Below are 6,639 nucleotides of genomic sequence, written 5' to 3' on the forward strand. Positions count from 1 at the left end.
GGCTACTCAAGAAACTTTATGTGAACGTTTCGATGGTAAGGATCAGCCTGTTGTTGAATGTGCACAGTCATCCTCTGTGATGTAAAAGTTGTGATAACTCAGATAATGCTGGCTAATATTAATTCTGTTATCCACAAAAGCATAAGAAGAAAAAAGTCCATCTTTTCCTATCCAAGGACATCTGTTTGTTTGTGGAAACTTGTATTCATTATGGAAATACTCTGAAAATAATATTGACTATCCTGTCAGATCAAGTCAAGTCATCTACCTGGATTTGTGCAAAGCATTAGACACTGACCCACACAACGTCCTTGTCTCTAAATTGGAGAGACATGGATTTGATGGATGGACCACTCAGTGGATAAGGAATTGGCTGGATGGTCGCACTCAAAGAGTCGTGGTCAATGGCTCGATATTCAAGTGGAGACCAGTGACGAGTGACATTCCTCAGGGGTCGGTACTAGGACCAGCGCTGTTTAACACCTTTGTCAACAACATGGACAGTGGGATTGAGTGCACCCTCAGCAAGTTTTCTGATGACACCAAGCTGTGTGGTGCAGTCGACACACTGGAGGGAAGGGATGTGCCATCCAGAGGGACCTGGACAGGCTGGAGAGGTGGGCCTGTGCAAACCTCATGAAGTTCAACAAGGCCAAGTGCAAGGTCCTGCACATGGGTTGGTGCAATCCCAAACACAAATACAGGCTGGGCAATGAGTGGATTGAGAGCAGCCCTGAGGAGAAGGACTTGGGGGTATTAGTGGATGGAAAACTGACTATGCCGGCAATGTGCACTCGCAGCCCAGAAAGCCAACTATATCCTGGGCTGCATCAAGTGAAGTGTGGCCAGCAGGTCGAGGGAGGGGATGGATTCTCACCCTCTACTCTGCTTTCGTGAGACCCCACCTGGAGTACTGTGTCCAGCTCTGGGGCCCCCAACATAAGAAGGACATGGACCTGCTTGAGCACGTCCAGGGGAGGACCATGATGAGCAACTGGAGCACCTCCCCTATGAGGACAGGCTGAGAGAGTTGGGGTTGTTCAGCCTAGAGAAGAGAAGGCTCTGGGGAGCCCTCGGAGTGGCCTTCCAGTACTTAAAGGGGGCTACAGGAAAGATGGGGAGGGACTCTTTATCAGGGAGTGTAGTGATAGCATGAGGGGTAATGGTTTTAAGCCAAAAGAGGGCGGATTTAGTTTAGATATAAGGAAGAAGTTCTTCATGGTCAGGGTGGTGAGGCACTGGAACAGGTTGCCCGGAGAAGTAGTGGCTGTCCCCTCCCTGGAAGTGTTCAAGGCCAGGTTGGACGGGGCTTTGAGCAACCTGGTCTAGTGGAAGGTGTCCCTGCCCATGGCAGGGGGGTTGGAACTAGATGATCTTTAAGGTCCCTTCCAACCCAAACCATTCTATGATTCTAAAAGCAATTGTAGCCAGCAAAGTATACCCAAATCTAACAAGCACTCCCCAAGAAAAGTAGTAAGCACAAAGTAATTGTCCTGACATGGGGATGTCTGGGAACAACATAAAAGTTAGTGTTGGTTAAGTAGTTACTTTGTTATATTTATGCAAGTTATTATCTCCTCAGTTTTAGAGTATGTCAGAAATGTAGACATCTATATCTGAGCTTGGCACACACTCCTTTTGTAGTCAATGGAGTGAAACAATTTCTTCCAGGTGCGATCACCCCTGCCTCTGAGTAGACCTCTGAACCGTGCCAAGTGAGTGGCACCCAAGAAGTTTCTCTCTCTCTCCACTGGCACTAAAGGAGTGTGGAGGACAAGCCTGAAACTAGATGTCAGCACTGTTGTTTTTATATTTTAAAGTGTCTGCTAGCAATTTTAATTTGAAACAGCATTTCTGTACATCCATTAGGAAAAAATCACAAATTCTCTCAGACACATTTTTAAAATGCACACTTGACGTTCAAACTTTATGTTCACGTGGCCCAAATAAGCTATAATCTGAAGGACACATTGACTTGTTTGTTGCAGTTACTGTACTGTAACATCAACCTTACTTAGGTAAGCTTTAGCCACAGTTAGATAGTGGTTCAGCCCATTAGCTTGCTGTTTATATTTGCTATCTTTCATGCTGTGAATAAACTATAGCCCTGTAGCACAGCCAGAGATAAAACCTAGTATCCTTGCATGCAAATTGAAATGAATGGAAAAAGAAATGTTGATAAATTGCTTCATTTTAAAATGGGATCTTTGCACTGGAATCTTCTTCCTACCACTTGTTATGTAAATAAATATTATAGGCTGCTAAGTAAAATGTATAGGACACAATTTCCCATTCTGTCTAACCAAAAGTAATAGTAATGGTAGGGTTTACTCTTTCTATTTAAATAGTGTCCAAACTATGTAATCTGTTTTCCAGACAGTGAGGAAGATAAAGATCCTACCTCACAGAATGTGCGTTTATTGGTGTCCTGGACGAGACTGCTGAACACTACAGGGAAGTGTTGGCTGGGACGGTGATATCTGGCAGGGAATGAAGACTTGAGAAATATCTAGAGGAGATCCTGCATAGCTGACCAGATTCCCAAACCACAAATAGTGTGAAACTGTGTTCACTTCATATACCTGCGTATTTCTCTGGAAGACAGAAACAGTATGTCAGCAATAAAATGGCCTGATTGTGTCCTGACTGAATGTGTTCTTTAAAAAAAAACACAACAAAACCACCCCCAAAATTAGTAACCCTCCAGTAACATAATATAAATCCATGGGATAAACAGAATAACTTCATTGTTGTGAAACTAAACCGTTTGTTGAAGAATACCAATATCATGTGACAGTATTAACAATTGAAAAATTGGAGGCTATTGCTTAAGTTTATCATGAGTCCAACAGCTATCTGAAAAGTACTTGCACATAATAGGAGGTGACATATAGTGTTTGCATATCAGAGGTTAGACTAGTTCTCAAAGCTTTTTTAAACCTTGCATTCATCTTCACGAATGGGGTTGTGTTGTTTTTTCCATGTCAGGAGAAAAGTCAAACTTTGGAACAGAAGGCTTCAGAAATGCCAAGTCTCCATGTCTTCTTCTCTTTAGTTAGTTAGACCCATCTCTGTATCAGAGCCCAACTAGCCCACTTTAAATCATTGTTCTTCAACTAAATTAATAACAGTAATCTTTTGTCTTGCTACTTGCATATATTGATTGTATTTTACACAACTTTCCTGTAAAGTATTGATGTAGGAAGTTTCTGTAAGACAGCAGTGGTACCCTCAATTTCAAATTATCAAGTAGATCTAGGGGAAAGTACATCAAGTTTTATTGAGCAGGAATATTGTGGAATCTTTCCATTCTGAATTACTGCTTTCAATTTATTAGAATGCTCTGACCTCTTCATGTAGATCTATTAGACTTCCTTCTGCCAGGCAGGACAGCCCCAACTTTCATCTAACTTAGGAGATACCAGAAATGGTTGGAGGAAAATGATGTTTAGAGGGAACAGGTGCCATAACTGGTAATGTACTGTAGAACTTGTCCTAGGTATCTGGCTGGTATCTATACAGAATGGATTAATGTAGCTACAATAAACAGAAGTTTGGTTTCAAACAGCATAGTTTTGGGATTCTGAGGCCCAGCATGTATGAGAATATGTATCTTGGACAATCTCTTGGTGACTAATAAATACTACCAGCTATGTTTTAAACTCGGTTAAAAAAACAAACCTGGGAAACATTTGTGCGTGCTTTTGGATTTTTTTTGTCAAATCCAATTTTGAACCTTAAGTGTTAGAACTGTAAAAGCATCTTCCTAGTCTGTCATATTATGTGGTATCTTTATATTGTATACAGTAAATATATTTGGGCATTTAGTAACTTCAATCTCCACTTTTACAGAGTCTTCTTTATAGGCTTTTTTTCCCTTCTGGCTTTTAAGGCATTCTAACAGGAGTTGCAGAAAGAGGAAGTGATACAGCATCAGCTTCTGGCTTATTGAAAAGCAAGTGATTTTAACTTCAAAAGTAATTGGTAGGTTTCTTTCTCGGTTGGCCTGAGTGAAAGGAAGTGTAATTTCAAGATCTGAAATCAGGTTCCAGTACTAAGATTCTTTTCTATTAAAGGAAAGAAACAAATTGGGGTAAAAAAAAAAATACTGATAGATGTGAGGCAGCCCACAGCATAATATCTGCCAGTGTCTGAATGGAGACTAAGTCTTGCTTATGTTTAAATTGCAAATTAATTTCCTCTCTAGAGAAATGAAGTAGCTCAAAGCTATGAAAATCTCATACGTGAACAAGGACTATTAAAGAAGCTGCCAGTTAAGACAACTTGTGGAATAAATGCAGCAGAGGAAGAAGATTGAAATTTATGGTGACTAGGCAAAATAGATCAATGGAAACAAAATATATCTGGAATTTCCCAACCTACAATTGGAGATGAAGAGAAATAGCCTGAAAAACATCCACAGACAAAAATACTACTTTTTTTTTATTTCTTTTAAGAAGAAGAAAAGAGGAAAAGAAGACAAAAATTAATCTGACTGGATAATCCGTTGAAAGGAAAGCAGTCCAATACATCTGTAATCCAAATAAAGATACCAGCATCATTTGTACTGCCTTGAATACCAGTACAAAGAAAGAAGGAAGGTAAGACATATTTTGAGGCAGCTATGTTGTCACCCAAAAAGGTATTATTCACAATACCCAATTTTAAGCAGCTAGTTTGCTGCCTACATTACTTAGCTGATCTCTTTAGGTTGCTTCCAGGGACCATGAAGAGACAAAGATACGGAGACAGTTGACAGCCTCTAACCTATGTCCTGCTCCAGTCACTCTGGGGAAGAGACACGCTAAGAGCTGAGATGGACTAGTCAGCTACATGAAAATGGACAATAGGAATACCTCCCCCTCCCACTCCACTCTATTTCTAAGGGAAAATATAAAGAAATAGCTGGCATAGCTTTTCTGCCATTTGAACTAGAATTATCTCCAAGAGCTTCTCCTTGTCAACAAAGACACTCCCTTGGTAATTTAGAGACTCTTGTATTATAGCTCTGTAATGCAGGCACCTTACAATTTACTGATATGCTCTAATATTTCAGGAAGAAACACAGACTCTTGAAAAATGCAGTAATTTACATTGTTGGACACAGCTACTGATGGCCACTATTTTGATTCAATGTTTTGTGGTGAATTGATGCAGGGATTATGGTGTTTAAATCAAAGTATATAAAAAATAAAAGATTTCTCACTGGTTCTAGCTAAAGTCTAGTAGTTCCCTGAAATTCAAATGTACATCTGGTGCTACAGTCCTTCAAAGAAGTTTATGCAAAGTGACAGTTTCCTTGAAACATTTCTTTCTTTACCCTGCTCTATTTCACAGGAATTTTACTGATAGGAATTTTAGGATGGAATAGGAATTTTACTGATTATTAGGAATTTTACTGATGAAAGGTGGATGTACAAAATTTTATCAGACCATCATTTGGAGTAGCAAAAACTCTTGAGGAATGCACTTATTTGTTTCTTCCAACTTGGGTTCACTGCATAAGCAGAAAAAACAGGTGGGGGGAGCCAGCCCCACTATTTTTATTGCTATCTGTTTTGCAAGTCTGAGCTTCTCTGTTTCTTCCATATTAAAAATTTTATCGATAAATTCTGGATTATTGAAAGAAAGTTTTGGCAGAGTTGCTATTTGACAAAATTTTGTTAAAAAAACCCCAAAACCTGCAGATCTCTAGAGAGGTGACTCTGGTCTCCAAATGCTATGGCTGTAAAAACACTTCGGAGCTGGTACACGCGAGGGCGCATCTATCCTACAATTGCAAAGAGGCAGAAGCCGCACTCCTCGCAATCAGCGCCTGAGCAGTAACCCTTTATTTCTGAGCATACAAAAGAAAATTTTAGCAATCGAGTCTCTTGCTATAAGATGATGGTAAAAATAACTGCAGTCCAAAAGCTTATGCCATACAGGGATAGTTACATTACAAGCCAGTCTTCAGAAATTACTTGCTTTCCCTCAGGGTCAGTCAAAAGAAATTTGCTTAACCTGCTGTGATGCTGTTTCCCGAACCAGGAAAACCCAGTATGTCGTTTCTGTTGCTGTTTGAGGACTGGTCAGATCTTACAGGACACAACTGCAGGGGAGAAAATCTGACAAAATGTGGACTTTAGTCTACATCATGCTATGCTTTGCCATATGGGCTGAAACTCTGTATAGGGAAATAGCACATTGGAAACATCTACCATATGGTAAAATTAGTGAAATACCAGCAGCAGTAAGACCAGAATGACATAATTCTGCATACTAGTACTGTGCCTCATTTAACTTGTATATTACTGGATGTCCCAGGCAGAATTAGGGGCCTCTGTGTGAAGTATTCAACAATCACTTTGCCTTGAGCAAACAAAGCTGGGAAAACAACAAAGACTGAGATTTAAAAATCCCAGCCTAAAGCAACAAACAGCACAAAGCAGAGTCTCATAGCTTGTTGTAAATGCCTCTGATCGTGGGATTTATCGGTTTGCCACCTGTACTCTCCTAATCTAGCTACTTAGCCTCTGCAAGCTCATTCAGAGAGTGACTATCTGAATCCTTCAGCTGTTCACCTTGAGTAATACCACAGGGCCAGATATTGTCTCTGCAACTTGGTTCAATATTGAAATGGAAGGAGACAAAAAGAGC

Source organism: Strix uralensis, chromosome 5 (assembly GCF_047716275.1).
Source record: "Strix uralensis isolate ZFMK-TIS-50842 chromosome 5, bStrUra1, whole genome shotgun sequence".
In the NCBI taxonomy this organism is placed as follows: Eukaryota; Metazoa; Chordata; class Aves; order Strigiformes; family Strigidae; genus Strix; species Strix uralensis.